The sequence below is a fragment of the Phacochoerus africanus genome, chromosome 2 (genome assembly GCF_016906955.1).
Source record: "Phacochoerus africanus isolate WHEZ1 chromosome 2, ROS_Pafr_v1, whole genome shotgun sequence".
Classification (NCBI taxonomy): domain Eukaryota; kingdom Metazoa; phylum Chordata; class Mammalia; order Artiodactyla; family Suidae; genus Phacochoerus; species Phacochoerus africanus.
Genome location: NC_062545.1, coordinates 15,508,363 through 15,526,247, shown reverse-complemented (window position 1 = coordinate 15,526,247; position 17,885 = coordinate 15,508,363). Strand labels below are relative to the sequence as shown.

General features: G+C 39.5%; 1 protein-coding gene across 1 annotated transcript in view; it reads left to right on the top strand.

The window, feature by feature from the left end:
• Positions 1-17,885, top strand: part of PLEKHG1 (pleckstrin homology and RhoGEF domain containing G1) — a 242,893-nt gene that overhangs the window by 52,264 nt on the left and 172,744 nt on the right. The window contains exon 2 of the mRNA XM_047769938.1: positions 10,697-10,755. The gene's annotated coding sequence lies outside the window, so the exon portion shown is untranslated. The remainder of the gene's footprint in view (positions 1-10,696; positions 10,756-17,885) is intronic.

Sequence of the window (17,885 nt, the reverse complement as noted above, 5' to 3'; positions counted from 1 at the left end):
GGTTGGTGGTTTTTGTCTTTTTAGGGCCATACCCACAGGATATCGAAGTTTCCAGACTAGGAATGGAATTGGAGCTAAATCCGCCAGCCTACACCACAGCCACAGCAACGCGGGATCTAAGCCGTGTCTGTGACCTACACCACAGCTCTCAGCAACGCCGATCCTTAACCCACTGAGCAGGGCCACAGATCAAACCTGCATCCTCATGGATACTAGTTTGGTTCATTACCACTGAGCCACAGCGGGAACTCCTGTGTTTAACTTCTTTTTTCTTTTCCATTGTGGTTTATCACTGGATGCTGAATATAGTTCCCTGTGCTGTACAGTAGGACCTTTTTGTTTATCCATCCTATGGGTGATAGTTTGCCTCTGATAATTCCAAACTCCCCGCCCATCCTACTCCCTCCCCCCTCCCCCTCGGCAACCACGAGTCTCTTCTCTATGTCTGTGAGTCTGTTTCTGTTTCATAGGTAAGTTCATTTGTGTCATATTTTAGATTCCACATATATATGATATCATATAATATTTGTCTTTCTCTTTCGGACTTACTTTATTTAATATGATAATCTACAGGTCCATCCGTGTTACCAAAAATGACATTACTTCATTCTTTTTTATGGCCGAGTAGTATTCCATTGTACATACACACCACATCTTCTTATACATTCATCTGTTGATGGGTATTTTGGTTTTGTCCATGTTTTAGTGTCTGGGTTTAATTTTAGTATCATTGACCAAATGCCCATGCTATTATAAGCCATGGCACACACACAAATATCTGGGCTAAAAATGCACATAAACTGAATCGGACAATATATTAATCTATTGGTGGAGGTAGAAACTAAAGACCACATATATTTATTCTAAATAAAAGGCATTCTCAAATAAATAAACCATGCTTAATATAATCTAAACTTGCAAGATAAGATTGCAGAAAATCCTAATGGTTTTCTGTGAAGAAAACTGAAAACATTATGCAAAGAATCAGTTCAGCCTTTCTGAAACATTTTGTAACGGCATTCATAGTAAGTTTGAACCTTTTAAAATTAGCAAAATAACTGTGTGAGCACATGCTAGGTATGCTAATGGCAACCTAATCAAAAGGAAATGAGTTTTCTCAAGTACAGAGGTATGAGGTTTTTTGGGGTTTTTTTTGGTTTTTTTTTTTTGACATTTACTGTAGGATACAGGGACTAAGAGAGGAAGTAAAACCCCTTTTTATCTTTCCCAGTAAGCTAGAATTTGCTTTCTTTTTTTATTACTCAATGAATTTTATTACTTTTATAGTTTAGGTCATCACAACCCAATTTTATATCATTTCCATCCCAAACCTACTCAAAGGAAAATGAGTTTTCTCAAGTATAGATGTAAAGTGACAAGGTTGCTTTGCATACGTCAATTATAACCCCCCTAGTTTCCTCATGGGCTACATAATTCGATTTTAGCATTTCCCCTCTTTTTGTGTGTGTGTGAAGACCACACTTGCAAAGCCAGAGATTTCCAGGAAGTACTAGTTGCTGTAATGGTGGGGAACGTGTTGATGAAACACTGTTTGGAAGGAACTGTTAAAATCTTTTATTGGAAGCCAGCCCTCCATATTCAGGTTTTCCCAAACCTGAAAGCTCATTGAAATAGATTCAAGAGGAATGTTAAATACAAATTCTGTCATATACTTGGTAGTTCATTTTTTTAAAAAAACTGATATGTCAAAGCCTGTTTTTCTTGACTGATGTGGAAAGGCTGAGAAGAGAGAAAAAAAAAAGGTCTTCGGTGAAAGGAAATTACCTTTCTAAATATAACATTCTAAAGTGACGTAACAGTTTTTTCCCATATGTTGCTTGAATAAAAGTAGTGTTTTTACAGAAGCATTTTACAGTGCTCACCATTAAAGAAAGTGGGAACCACAAATTCAAATTTCTCAAGCTATCTCCCCAAATATTTCTTTATTAAATAACTAGCAAGAAAGAAACATGATCGCTTTGGTTTCCTTTTACTAAAACCTATTTTACTTATGAGACAGTCCAACTTTAAAAAACCACAGCCACCTGCATTCTGTTCATTTTAGGGAATTTCACTATGTAAACGAACATCACTCATTTGCATTGTCTGCTAACACATTCTGAATCACTCAGAATTATTGATGTTGGTTGGAAGCAGTTCTTGGTCTCTACTCTGTATTCCTCTTAACCTGTAAAAGCTGTTGCTTATCAAACGTTTTTGCTTAGAAATGCTCATCCGTTTCTATAATTTCCTCCATTTTATTAAGTACAGAATCTGCCAAAACTTTGTTGACTTACAGTCACCATCCTTCTTATTTATGTCTGTACTTAAGGATCTTTGGAAAGTCTTATCCTACTCATAATATTCCTCCACTGGTATACTACGAAGCCCCACATTTTATATTAGAGTTGTAATCTTTTTATGCTTCCGAGAGCACACTGTAATGTGCCACCTCTGCACCGTTGCTAGCTAACTCTGGGACAGCCCATCCCACTGACTGGAGGCTCCATGAGGATAAGAATTGAGTCTGTCCTAGTCACTGCTGGCTCCTCAGTACTCATGCCTGGCGCATCATTGGTGCTCAGACGTTGAATGCATTCAGGGCATTGTAAGGGTAACACAGGTTGCTCCGGTGATAGTGTTGATAACTGTATTGTGGCACTTACAACATAGCTACCATCCACTCGGTCAACCGAGATGCAGCCCTCCATAGCCTGCCAACTTGGGCAGAGGCTCTGTATTTTTCCTTGTAGTCTTAGGGCCTTAACAGCACTTAAATGAAGCTCATTCTTCAAGAAAGATTCACAGCTTCACATTCTTGCCCAGTGTCCCCTCCAACATTAAAAAATAAAGGAATATCGTGTTGGAATCCCCAGTTCTATTTGACCAGCTTTTCTTACAAGGAGGCCCTCTTTGCTATAAGAATGAAAATAGAGGCACATACAGGGGAATATGAGGAAGGAACCACCCAGTCTAACTTCTAATCTCTGGTTTAGTATTAGAATTAAGGATCCTTAGTCGAGTAATTATGCCAACCGTTAGTCTCTTTAAAAATATAAACAGGAAATAGCAAAACCTAAGGTCTGAGCCATCAAAATCTGGTGTGCAGAGTTTTTGTTGTCTCTTTGCTTTTTCCATTTCCTTTGTAAGAGATTCACAGCCAATTGACCATTAAATATAGCCCAGATTTGGGAAGCATCCAGTATCAACCTAGCATATCTTAATACCATAGAAAGAACTTTCATCGGTTCTACCTACACACAATTGGTGTGTGATCCCAGGGAGCCCAGAAACTGATACCAACTGAAGACTGAACTTGTCATTACATTAGTTTTATTTCTGTGCAGCACACAGTGCCTAATGAGTCGTGCAAACCTGATGTATAAGAATTGAGCGGACAGAACTTTCACTTTGACAAGTTTTTTCTACTGTATCTGTTAAAATACAACTGAAAATAATTCAGCTAATTAAAAATTGCTTCATATATGCAGTTTTCCCAAGAACACACCATTGTGTAATATGAGATGAATTCCTGCAAGACTTGGCTTTACTCACTCTATAACCTCCATGCCTGGCATCGTGCCTGGCACACATCAGGCATTTTTACTATGTAATTTAATCAAATTGTGTGGAAAACTAGTATATTTACTGGTTAGGAAACCAATAACTATTAGTGATTGAAAGATGTAGTTTGGACCTCTTCTCCATTCTCTCCACTTCCAAATTCTAAGATTTTGGTTTTTCCAGTGGTTGAGACCCACTGGATTTCTTTTGAAACATGAAATGACCAATTAGAGATAGAAATTGACCTGAGTTTGCAAGGAAAGCTATAGGGTGTCTGCCTTTGGAGGCTCTATAAATACAGAAATGTGTGTCTGTATACAATAGAGCCTAAATACTTGTTAAATGAATAAATAAAATTTGAGCCTAAGATATTTAAATAATTACCTGCTTGAATGAAAAATGTTTATGATTGTTTAATATTCTTATTCTAAAATGTTTGATCATTTTAATTTCCTCCCCCCCTTCCCACCTTGGTCAGCCAGTTTTTTGTGTGTGAATTTTACAGCTGGTGAGGTTTATTTATTTATTTATTTAGCTTATGTCTGAATAATTATATGTATCTATGGCATTCTGGAATCAAACCTTCATTCTAAAAAACAACTAATAAGCTTTTGATTTAAAAAATGGAGTTCCTGTTGTGGCTCAGTGTATTACGAATCAGACTAGTACCCATGAGGATATCGGTTCGATCCCTAGCCTCGCTCTGTGAGTCAAAGATCTCACTTTGCTGAAAGCTGCCATGTAGTTTGCAGATGCAGCTTGAATCTGGCATTGCCATGGTTGTGGTATAGCCTGGCAGCTGGATTCAACCCCTAGCCTAGGAACTTCCATGTGTCACAGGCGCAGCCCTAAAAAGAATAAGGGAAAAAAAAAAAACAAAAAACAAAAAACAAAAAAAACCTAGGAACTACTTTTCTAATTTTTGTAACTTTTCTGTATATTTCCAGATAAATTTCTTTCAAGTTAATAGCCTTTCTAGAAAAAGCAGGATATATTTTTAAAGGGTATATTTTTGGAGTTCCCATTGGGGCTCAGTGGGTTAAGAACCCCCCTAGTATCTCTGAGGATGTGGGTTCAATCCTTGGCCTTGTTCAGTGGGTTAAGGATCTGGTGTTGCCATTAGCTGTGGTGTAGTTCACAGACAAGGCTTGCATCCCGAGTTGCTGTGGCTGTGGCATAGGCCAGTAGCTGCAGCTCAGATTTGACCCCTAGCTTGGGAACTTCCATATGCTGCAGATGCGGCCCTAAAAAAAAAGAACTCCAACAAACTCATAAGAAAAAAATTAATCCAACAGGAAAATGGGCAAAAGGCATGAGCAAATGCTCACAGGAAAGGAAACATGATTAGTCAACTCACATATGAAATTATTCTCAACCTCATTGGTAGAAAAATGCAAATTTAAACCATAGTAATACCATATCTCACCCATCAGAATAGCTATAATTAAAATTTTATTGTAGCAGGTGTTGCCCATAGTATGAAGCCACAGGAACTCTCACATACAGGCGTATGTGAGAGGTATTACAGGTTCAGCTAGACTATTGCAATAAAACTAATATCACAATAAATTGAGTCACACAAATTTTTTGGTTTCCCGGTGCATATAGAAGTTATGTTTGTACTCTAGTCTATTAAGTGTACAAGAGCATTACACCACAAAACCAATGTACCTACCTTAATTTTTAAGGACCTTACTGCTAAAAAATGATAGCCATCATCTGACAACACAGGGTTACCACAAACCTTCCATTCGTAAAAAATGCAATGTGTCTGAAGTGCAATAAAGCAAAGTTGCAATAAAATGAGGTATGCCGATAGTGTGGGTGGAGTGTAAATTGGTACAATTACTTTTGAAAAAAATATTGGTATTATGCGGTAAAGTTCAGCATGTGTGTGATGAATAATCCAGCAGTTCCATTTCAGGTAAATACAGTGTAAAGACATGAATACAGGGGACCCTGTACAGCATTGCTTGTAATAGGAAAGAAAAATGGAAACAGGTTAAAGTTGCAACAGTAGAGCATGCAAATATGCCACAAAGTAGCCAGTGAAGTTCAAAGAGATATTGTCCCTCAGCTCAAACAACTACACTGCAAAGCCACATGGAAGAAGCTCACAAACATAATACTGAGTAGGAGAAAGCACACAGAATTGATCAGAATGGGATTCCTCCACGCGGGCTCATTTGCAGGCCCCATGTGTTTGCAGGATGGCTACAGCAACTCTGACCTTTAAATCCTGTCTTGCCCACGTCCAGTAGGGGCAGGAAAAGTTCTGCTTCCCCGGTAATTTTAATAAAATACCCCAAACTAGGTCTCATTGGCCCTGATTGGTGTGGCTTGGGCCACGTGCCTCACCGTGAACCAATCACAGTCATCAGGGAGATGAAATAAGAGGAATGGTTTAGCCTAAATGATGCCATCCAGAGCTCCTGGGCTGATTGTGGAGCAAAGGAGAGGGAACTACTGCCATGGTGGCCAGAGAGAAGGTAGATGAGTTTGGGGCTTCCAGGACTACAGCGATATTATTCTGCCCCCTTTCAGCAGCCGGTTTAAGGAGGTTGGTCCTTAAACCTCTTCACCTTATACGACGTTACACCAGCATGGTTACCTGCTTATGGTCTCGAAGGAAATGAGACAGCCCACAGAAACGCAAGTGGAAGGGAAGACATGGTCTCTAGGTTGCGGTGGACCTAGAGTCCCGAGTTACCTGGCCTTCTCATATCGGAATGGACAGGTGTGGGGTGGCACTCCCAGATGGCAGGGGTAGGGCAGACGCTGGTCCAAATACAGAGATTCCTTTTGGATTCACACCATCCCAATATGTATCCCCCAGAAATTCTCGCCTTTTGTCTACTTGACATCTGTGTTACCGTTGGAGGACTGCTTTCTAGATACCTGGGCCACGAACAGTGGGAGAGTTGCCCTTTTGTGGCCTTTTTACTGTTGAGTACATTATGGTCTAGATGAGCCTAAGGTCCTCCTGTGCTTTCTCGTAGCCCCTCAGGTGGATTTCCACCCTCACTTCATTTCTTCTAGGAAGTTCATGTGCTTTCCTCAAGAAATAAAGATAGGAGTTCCCGTTGTGGCTCAGTGGTAACGAACCTGAGGATGCGGGTTCGATCCCTGGCCTCGCTCAGTAGGTTAGATCCATCGTTGCTGTGAGCTGTGGTGTAGGTCACAGATGCAGCTCAGATCCTGCATTGCTGTGGCTGTGGTGTAGGCCAGCACCTATAGCTCCGATTCGACCCCTAGCCTAGGAACTTCTATGTGCCACAGATGGGGCCCAAAAAAGAAAACAAAAAAGAAATAAGAATACTAAATTTCATGCTTATGGACAAATCTTTGGGGCTCCTGTATTTCAAATAGTTGCCAATGCATGGAAAAGCGTTTATACAGCTCCGATTCGACCCCTAGCCTGGGAACCTCCATATGCTGCAGATGCGGCCCTAAAAGACAAAAAATAAAAATAAAATGAAAGGTAAGCTTATTTTAGACACTGTAGCTAAAAAGACATGGTGACAAAGTGAACTTGTGTCTCCCTTTGAAAACCAACCCTGACATTTTATTTGTGTTTATTCTCCAACTCCCATTAGTTGTGGTTTGCCTATAGAACTTATTTTAAACATCACCTTGCATGTACTCCTGAGTATAATATGTTTCACATTGTTCTTTGGCCAAAAGCGGTAAAATGTGGCTGTTTTATTGTGGTTCCATGAAGTGCATAGCATTTTCTTTGCAAAACCAAAGCATCGGTGGCTATTTAGAACATTTCCCTAACCTTCCAAAGTGTAGTGAAGTGTTTGGGGATATTTTATATCAATTTCTATCAGTATTTAATGCCCTGAGTACAATAGATTAGTGGATGTTGCATTTAAGGCCGGATGATCAAATATTCTTAATGTGGTTTTTTTTTCTAAAAATTCCATCACGAATTTATAGAACAGCCTCCGAGATCCTCAACATTCACCTATAAATAAGCATCACTGGTTATAAAAGCCTCTTGCTGTTCTCATATTCCTATAATGTACTTTACCTTCTGCAGACCCAAAATACACTCTCATTGGTTTACCTCCTATTCAATGTCCTGGCCAGATGATGCTTTTTTTCCCTTTCTAAAAAAGTACATTTATGCTTCTCATCATTTCTCATGAGGAAACCATTGTCCTAAAGCTTTCCTTAAACATTTTCTCTATATATTCTTTACTGTCAGTGTAATTTTTCCAAGTACGATCTGTTTTCAGACTGTCCCTGTTTTCATTCTTTTAGGATCGGTCGTTGCCACCACTGTCCCCAAAACATTGGTTTTTACGTATTATGTTTCCAATCCTCTGATGGCACCTTTACCATTGCCAACAGAGGATTTTTTTAGATGTTTCTCTTGAGTTTTCTAGGTATTCAGCCTTGCACCTGCTGATGGTGGTGTTTGGTCTGTTCATTTCCTTTCACCAATACTTTTGTCTTGGTACTTTTACCTGACCGTTTACAAAAATATCTGTTGGTTTTAGATCTTTCTAAACATCACAGTGAATGATCTTTCTATTTTGAGGTTACCGAGAGGTTACCAGTGAAGCCCTGAGTTTATCACATACTGTTTTATCATCTTTGAAAATATGAATATGCGTTGATCTCATGTGACCTATTGACAGAGCATAAGAGATCTATTTATATAATATGTATAGAATAAACCCAGTTTATATTGTTGGAGCATTACTTTATATACTAGAAATCAACTGTTCTGGGCACTATATTTAATATTCTTCTAACTTATTTATCTAAGCCAAATAAGCCTCTGTTTTTCCCTCTTGGTGTCTTATCAGATTTGATTATCTGATAAGCCTCACCAAACAAACTGAAGAGTCTCATTTGTTTTATATCCCGAAAGCTTTTTATATAGCTGGGGAACTGACTAATCCTTGAAGTAAGCCATATTTCTTAGCTTTTCAGCTTTTATATTCCTGGTTCAGTTTTAATAATTAAATACCACCTTAGAAAATTGTTTCCATTGAGATGTTGAAATGTGTTCACAGGGATCTTTTTATATGACACTCTCAAATCTTTCATCTCTTCCCATGACTGTGATATATTCTTTTAATAATCCTAGTTTCATGTTGGATTTTAAGACTAGATTTGCCTGAAATCTGTCCATTACGTGCTGCATTCTGTAATGAACCAGAGACTGCTTTTTAAACATGAAAATCACAAATTCCTGCTTTTATCTTTTTCTGCCTTTCCTCTATTGTATTTATTGCCCTCTCCAACTTAAGTTTAAATGTGTAGTTCATTTCTTTGTTCTCTCCAATTTCAAAAAAAAAAAAAAAACCAAAACTGTTACTAGGGTCACAAGTAAAACTGCATTCTTATTCCCCAGACAAAAGGAAATTAACTTACTTTAACCTCCTCTCCCCACTCACGTCCCCATTTTTCATAACATGGTCCAGGATTTCAGACTTAGATGAGCCTAATTATTATGATAGTTTTAATATATATATATTTTTTTTGAGAATTTGGAAGTTTGTGCTCTATTTGGGTTCTTTTCATTTAATTAGCATGCTCTATTCCTTAGTTACTGCTTTTAATGCTCACTAGCAGTGCTTCTACCTGACTCCGTTTTCACTCCTTTTATTTGGATTCATCTCACAGTCAAACAGAAACATTTTCAAGTAACTTTTGTTCATGAAGATACCTAGCTGTTAAATTTCTAGAGACATTTCTTTGTCCTATGTAATGTTTATGGTTCTTTCTTTTCAAAAATAGTGACCAAAAAAAAAAAAAATTGGGTAAAAACCCAATTTTACCACATGTAAGCATCACCCCCCATGAGCGTCTATGTTCTTTCTACCTTCCCACCCCAACTTCTTTGCAAGGATGGCAACTGAGAGGAATTATTAAATACAGCCATAGAGAGGCACTTAGGGATAGAGTGGGCATGGCCTTAAAAGGCTGTTCCCATCCTGGGGAAGACTTGTATTTCAGAGATAAGGGTACCAGGGGTGAGAGTGAGTGAAATCATCCACTCTCCTTCTGCTTCTTGGAGTTTCATTTCTCTTCCTGGTAGAGGAAATTCTTCCTGGCTCTTGGCAAGTCACTGAACTTAGTTTAGAGTGCTATTGAAAAATTCAAGTCTCTTTCGAATTTTCTGAGCATTTCAAGGGAAAGGGAAAATCAAGGATTGGACGTCAGTAACTTTCTTACACTACATCCTGTAAGTTTTTTTAAATTAAATTGTTACGATGATTGCTATAGTTCCATTATAGAGCCATAGCATAGATGTGGCATTTTTCTAGGAAAATTATGGTCTTTTTTGCATCCAGTCTTCCTTTTGCCACTCAAAATTGGCTTAGTTTATCTGGACCAAACTGCAATTCACAAGATATGTACACCCCAACGTTCATAGCAGCACTCTTTACATAGCAAGCATGGAAACAACCTAGATGTCCATCAATAGATGAATGGATAAAAAAGATGCGGTATATACATACTGTAGAATACTACTCGGCCATAAAAAAAAATGAATGAAATAATGCCATACGTAGCTATATGGATGGACCTAGGTATTATCAAACTAAGTGAAGTAAGTCAGACAAAGGAAAATACCATATGATATCACTTATATGTGGAATCTAAAATAGAACACAAATGAACTTATCTATGAAACAGAAACAGACTCACAGACATAAAAAGCAAGTGTGGTTGCCAAGGGGGAAGGAGGGATGGATTTGGAGTTTGGAATTAGTGGAAGCCAACTATTATGTATAAAATGGATAAACAACAAGATCCTGCTGTGTCGCATAGGGAACTATATTCAAAATCCTGTATTAAACCATAATGGAAAAGAATGTGAAAAAGAATATATATAATATATGTATAATATAGGAATAACTGAATCTCTTTGCTGAACAGTAGAAATTAATACATCGTAAATGGACTATTCTTCAATAAAATAAATTTTTTTAAATTGGCTTGTTCACTTTACTGTATGCCTGAAACTAATACAACATTGTAAATCAACTATAAAAAAATTTTAAAAAATAAAAATTAAAAATTGGCTCAGATGTCTCATACATATTTCACTGAAATCATTCTGAAAAAGTAATAATTTAAGCAGTTTATTTTTGTGTTTCTATGGCAGGTGCAGACAGATGTTGGCAGTCTGTGGGTGAAGACACTGGAAAGGCTTCAACCATAAAAGTGAGCTGTTTTCTTTTTTTTTACTGCTTGAATATGAAACATGTTAAAAGAGTAGCAAATTCATAATTTAGGTGTGGTGGGCATTTTTGTATGAGTACCCTCTGTGAGCAAAATTTTTCTTCTTTGTAACTATTTTGTAAGACAGAATACTAAATATTATAACCAAAGGATGAAATACAAAAGAATATGCATATTTCAAAATATATACATGAAGAGCAAAAATGGAATCAGAAAGAGTAAAGCGTAGTGTGACCCAAATTAGAGTTATTTCTTCCCATTGGCCTTCTCCTATTTATGAGTCAATCTTTTAGGTGATATTTTAAATGCTTTTCCTTAGAAAAGCTCTTCCTGGTTTTTTTTAAGTTTTTTTTTTTTCTTTTTCTTTTTATGGCTGAAGCTATGGCATATGGAAGTTCCCAGGCTAGGAATCCAATCAGAGCTGCAGCTTCCAGCCTACACCGCAGCCACAGCAACACCAGATCTGAGCCACATCTTGCGACATACACCACAGCTCACAGCAATGCCAGATCTTAACCCACCTAGCAACCAAAGGGACAGAACCTACGTCTTCTATGGATACTCGTCGGGTTCTTAACCCACAGAGCCACAACAGGAACTCCGTCATTGTTTTAAGATTTAAAAATCTCAATCCAATGTTGTGGTGGTAGTACTTGAAAAACCACAATGAATAATCAAAGGGAAAGAAAGGAGATATACCCGTTTCTTCAGATCTAAGCCATTATTTTATTGTTTCTCTTTTCCTAAGTCCTTTAATTTATCACAGTCTGACCACATGACAAGCTATTTGTCAAGACTTGAAATGTTGAGCCGATGTTGCTCAATTACGTAGTGAATGCTTACTAGACTGGGAGAACTATGTGAAGAAACTCAGTCTTGCTAAACACAGCATCATTTTACTCATTTATACTTACAGTTTTATACCAGGTCTTTCTTTTTTTTAACCAAACAGTAAAGTAAAAATTAAATTAAAGCATACGTACAAAAAGGGTTAGGGTTTGTTGCCTTGCACTAGCAAAGTAATCATGCTTTATCGGAATGATGACTCTTTGATACACTGTGTTATTCTTCTTAAAGTACTCAAAGTTATTACAGAGAAAGATGGTATTTTAATGGAGGAAAGATGTCTTTGCTTGTGTTGGAGTGCAGAGTTCAGTGGTATTTTGTTAACTGGTTTCTTCATTGCTGGCAAGAAGGTCACAGAAGTTCTTTCACCTAATGTGTGGCTAGAATGTTGAGTAGCTTAAAAATCAAGTCTGTGGTCCAGAGTGGACTTACCATTGCCTTGCCTGGGGTGCATCGTACTTTTAGTGGTCCATGAAAATGTTTTGATTTTAGATGTTTTCATTATAATTATTTCCAAAAAATGAATGGAATAATAATGAATATATAATAACGAACCCAGCCCGGGTTAGACTTTCTTTATACCAATGTAGGCATAAAATACAATTTTTAATATCTTTTTTATGCAGGAGGGGGCCAAAGTGCCCCAGAGTCCAAAAACGTCATCATGTGTCCCTACCTGGGTCGCAGTCAGGCACGTTCTATGTATGAAACAGATGCAGTCATTTGAATCCTTTTTTTCAAAAAGGCGTAATCATTTCTTTTTCAGAAACGACTGCATTCTCTGTAAATGAGTTCATAGACCTGTCTGCTCATTAGAGAGGCATGTGGCTTGTCTCCAAAGAAAGAAATGATGTAGGTTAGGTTAGATAACTGTGGTTATTCATTATGTTTTCTTAGAGTGAAATAATTTTCTCTCCCGGAGAGACGCACTGATGTCCTGTTTGCTTTGTAATGTGATGTGGAAAATAAGAGAAGGGAGAGCAAAACTAGCCTCGGATGGCGTGGTTCCATTTGGGACAAGCATTTTTGCCTGAGGGGTGTGTGTTCCACGAGAACAGCGGTGACCTCGCCTCTTCGCTGCTGTGGGTGTCTAGAATTTTAGCTCCTAGTTCTTCTGTGGCTGCTGATCTGTGTTACTGAGCGTGTGACATTTTCAGTTGCCGTGACCGATCCAGTTTGGTTTGTTTCTGAAGACACGGTCTAGTGTTGGAAAACGTCTTTGTTAACCTCCAGCTGCAGTGACCCTCTCTGCTCTGTGGTGCCCAGAATGTCCTGAAAGTCACCTGTTGATTTAAAGGAAGTGTGTTAAGTGTCTGATGAACTTCTTTTTCAAAATCGGAGCCTGCTCAAACATAAACTGCCTGAGAGCCAAGTCTTGGCATGTTTAGCTCGCGGCTCCATACTCTAGAAAAAGCCAGACCTAAAGGAAGCTCAAATGTTTGCTGAAAGATTGAAGGGGCTACTTTCTCCTTTAGAAAAGTCATGGTGCCTCCTGAGGACTAAGGTTCTGGGCCTCTGGTTTGAGGTGGTAACAGGGCAGGTCGGACACTGGATTGACCCCATCCTTGGTGCCTGCAGGGGGGGACCCTGCACCAGTCAGCCTCCATCTTAAGGCTCAGTTGACCCTTTTACAAAAATAGACAGTTGGGCTAAAGTGAAATTTTTTACTTTTCCAGAACTTCTTAAAACAACAACAGACAAGGTATTCCTATAGCATCCTCCAGCTCGGCGTCCCCCTGTATTCCCCCCACCCCATGCTGGTCTCAGACAAATCCAGGCCACCCCAGGCACCCTCTTCCTAGCCCTCCAAAAGGAAAGAGTACCCCGTGTTTCTAAAACGATCGTTTATTTTAAATGTAAAGGCATATAATTAAACTGATGACCCCTCCCACCCCCAACAAAGTCATGTGACACGTCTGAAGTGTTCGGAAGTTGTTTGGGGTGCATAAGTGAACTGCAAAACCTCTGGTTCTCAGACTAGCAAGTCTCTGGGCATGTACACGAAAATGTATAGAGTATGTCAGCATAAAATAATAATGCACCAATCTGTGGCCCACACGCTGCAAATAAGAACTCATCTCTTGCCAGGGGAGCAAGCCAGTAGATGATGCTGGGCATCAGATCAAGCCAGGACAGCAAGAGAACTTGAGAGAGAAGAGCCACTCTCTCCAGCCCCTGAAGATAGACATTTACAAGTGGAAGGAATCAACTAAGCTTAATTAGTAGCATTTGGCTAAGTTTTCCTGATGTACAGAAATTTTTAAAAAATGAGAGGCATTAAAGGCACAGTTTTTTGTACCCTCAGGGAACTAGAATGAATTATTTTTCACTCGATATGACATATGTGTGTTTTTCAGCTTCAAGACTATATCTCTGAAATATCATATATGGTAGTACTATATAGTACTATATATATATCATACGTATAAATACTGTATCCATGGTCCATATGTATATATGTATGGTCCATACTCATGTAAACGTTCTCTTTTTTTCCTGAATAAACTTGTCTATACATTTTATTCTTGGTGCTTCTTGTCCAGGGTTTCACCTGCCCGGGTTCACTGATGAACGTGTGTCCAGGATGGAGGCCAGGTCATGTAGAGCTGCCTGAGGAGCAGAAAGATGCCAATTAAATGTCCCCAGGCACGGGGGTGATGGAGGCATCCTAATCTTTACTGTTCTTGCCAGCATTTTCTGAGCCCTACTACAGGCTCATGCTCTTCTCTCTCTGGAGGGTGGAAACATTATTCTGGCTTCTTCCATCCCTATCTGAGGATGCTCACTGCCCATTCATGAGCAGACTGCCGGAGGCCTACACACTGAGCTCAGCCCGTGGCATTAGCTGCTCTGTGGTACCTCAAATGTCTCGAAGCCAGAGGCTTTGTGGGGTTGCAATATTGTGGTTTATTACTCCTAAGACTCATAAACAATGCAGGGAAGGACATTTGGGGAGGAATCGACCCTGCATGGCCCTTGTCATGTCCTGTAAGTGACCTTGCCACTGTTTTAGGTCTGGAAGTGTCTTACTTGGCGCCGATAGATTTGTTGGAAGACAGCTAATAGAAGAACTATCAGTGGCTACAGCATCAGTGATTGACATTGTGCATAACTAACTCATTATACTGAGCTAGATGTTGCTAATAATATGTCCATCCAATGCATTTCTTGGCAGTGAGCTAGGGAACCAGGGCTTAATGCTGTGGGATCTTTAAAAGTCTTCGAGGTGCTTTCCTTCAGTTTCCTCCAGTGCAAAATCCCCTGATTATTTCTTGACCCAGCAGCATCATGAAAATTATTTTTTAAATGTATAATCAAAGACCAAAAGTGTTGTAATAACTAAACATGGTGGTTACAAAAATGGAGCACAAAATTATGCATTCAGAAAGAAAGACACACGGATTTGACTCTCTGAGTATGGGCATCTCTCCTTTATTAAAAAAAAAGTCTCCTCTGGAGTTGCCTGGTAGCCTGGCAGTTAAGGATCTGGGGTTGTCACTGCTGTGGCTTGGGTTGCCGCTGTGCTGCAGGTTCGATTTGTGGCCTGGGAACCTCCCCATGCTGTGTGTGTGGCCCCAGAAAATTTCCTTTTAAAGAGTTCTGGAGATAGAGTGCATAATTGAGTGAATGTATTTAACACCACTGAACTGTACACTTAATTAAGATGGGGCGTTCCCATCATGGCTCATTGGTAACAAACCGACCAGTAGCCATGAGGATGTGAGTTCGATCCCTGGCCTTGCTCAGTGGGTTAAGGATCCAGCACTGCAATTCGAGCCCTTGCCTGGAAACTTCCATAGGCTGTGGATGCAGCCCTAGAAACAATAATAATAATAATAATTAACATGATAAATTTTATGTTGCTGTGTATTTTACCACCATTAAAAATGTTTTAAAAAATTTCATACCATCCAGAAGTTGGCATGCCTTAAGCTAGTATAGAGATAAGACACCCTTTTTGGGGTGCAGGGGGAATGAAGGAGAAAGACTTCCTCATTGTGGATCATCATTATAGCTGTTACAGGTGTATGAGAAAGTCCCCAGTGATTCGTGAGAGAAAAAGGATGTAAGTTAAAAAAAAAAAAATGGAAAAGGACTTGTTTTCTCATGAAAGGATGACCTTTGGAATGAGGAACTTGTTCTCATTCCTGGAACTGAGCATAAGAAGAGCCTCAGGACAGTATGTTCTCAATTTTCTGGAATTATGGTAATTGGTTTCTGTCTAAAACAAGGATGGAGGGGGAGGCTTCATGGTCAAATAAGTGTAGGATTTAAACAAGGTTCATGATTCCATTTTCTGCAGAGTTTTTACCTTGCTGCCCTGACCCATATGTCTTCAACAAGGGGGTGTTAGCAGCAGGGTGTCTCAGACTTAGGGAAACAGGATTCCTCCTCCCTCCCCAGAGTCCCACCTGCTCGTGTTTTGACCTATTACTGTGTCGTTCTGTGGACAGTTGCTGGGTAGATGCAGAATTTGGATCAAGTGTGGAAAGAGAGGAAGTGACCAGCACAAACAAAGAAGTGGATTATAGGAAGAAATGTAGATGCACTGAAGCCACAGTTGTGACCTGTCTCTGTGGGAGGAGCCAGAGTGCAGCGCGGTGGAGCACATTTGGAGCACAGTGGTCCAGGCGCTCCAAGCACTCCAGTAACAAGCCAGCCCGTGAGTTTGCTAGTTAGAGTCCCTCCCCCTGTGCTCTCCCCCAGACTGGCCTGGGTGTTCCGTGCATACAACTTGTGGGGCCTCTTGAAGCATTCGGCTCAGTCACTGGCTTGGGGATCAGCAAAGGATGCCATTCAGTCTTCGGAAATTCTAACGTGGAAGAAAGTTTCCTTGGATCTTTTGCTATTAAACTACCTCCAGGAGTTCCCTTCATGGCTCAGCAGTTAATGAACCCGACTAGGATCCATGAGGATGACGGTTCGATCCCTGGCCTCACTCAGTGGGTCAAGGATCTGGTGTTGCTGTGAGCTGCGGTGCAGGTCGAAGACGCGGCTCAGGTCTGGCGTTGCTGTGGTTCTGGCGTAGGCTGGAGGCTACAGCTCTGATTCGACCCCTAGACTGGGAACCTCCATATGCCACAGGTGTAGCCCTAAAATAGCAAAACCAACAAACAAACAAACAAACAAAACAACAACAAAAAAACCTAACTACCTCCAACTTAATAACATTGGATAGATTCTGATGGACTCCTTTCTGGAGAAGTAGCATAAAATTATTTAGCAAAGGTTGTTATTGCTGCATCATTAAAAGTAATCTGTTTCAGGATGATCCTTTTATAAATGAATGCCAACTTTAGTTAAGCACTAAGTATTGTGAAGGATGCAAAGGCAGGAAAACGAGGCTTCTGCACTTGGAAAGATTATAAAGTGAGTCAGAGAAGGTAAAACACATCTAATAAATAACCTTTCTGTGAAACAGTATGTGATAAAAAATGATAACAGAAATTTGGGAGTACCAAAGGACTTAGAAATGCCATCCCAAGAGATATACTTCATTGAGGTTGATAGATGCAAACTACTGCTTTTAAATGGATAGGCGATGCTGTCCTACTGTACAGCACAGGGAACTATATCCAGTCTCTTGGGATAGAACATGATGGAAGATGAATGAGAAGAAGAATGTATATATATGCATGACTAGGACACTTAGCTGTACAGCGGAAATTGACACAACATTGTAAATAACTGTAATTTTTTTAAAAAATTTAAAAAGAGATGTACTTTCCATATAAATTATTCACTGTGAATATCCCCATCTTTGAAACCATGCTTATTTTCTGTCGTTTGGGTTCAAAGTTATCAATTACATCAAAATCATTTAATTGTTATTCCAATCATCAATATACTTATTCAACTTTGTCTCTGTTTGACTGGTCATCTTCTGAGAGAGCTGCTTTGGAGCTGAATTGTAGGAGTGAATGGTTCATTTTTCTCAGTTCTGTTGGCTTTTCCTTTGTATGTTTCAAAGCTGTCTTTTAGATATACAGAGGTTAACAAGTTATTCACTTGTTATATAGCTGGATATTTGCTGTGTTTTAGAAACCAGGTAGAATATCCAACCCCTATGAATTATGGGCTCATAGAGGATTTTTTTTTTTTCTTTTTAAGGCTGTACCCATGGCATTTGGAAGTTTCCAGGCTAGGGGTCAAATTGGAGCTACGGCTGCCAGCCTACGCCACAGCCATACCAGCTGGGGATCTGAGTCGTGTCTGCGATCTACACCACAGCTGATGATCACGCCGGATCCCCGACCCACTGAGTG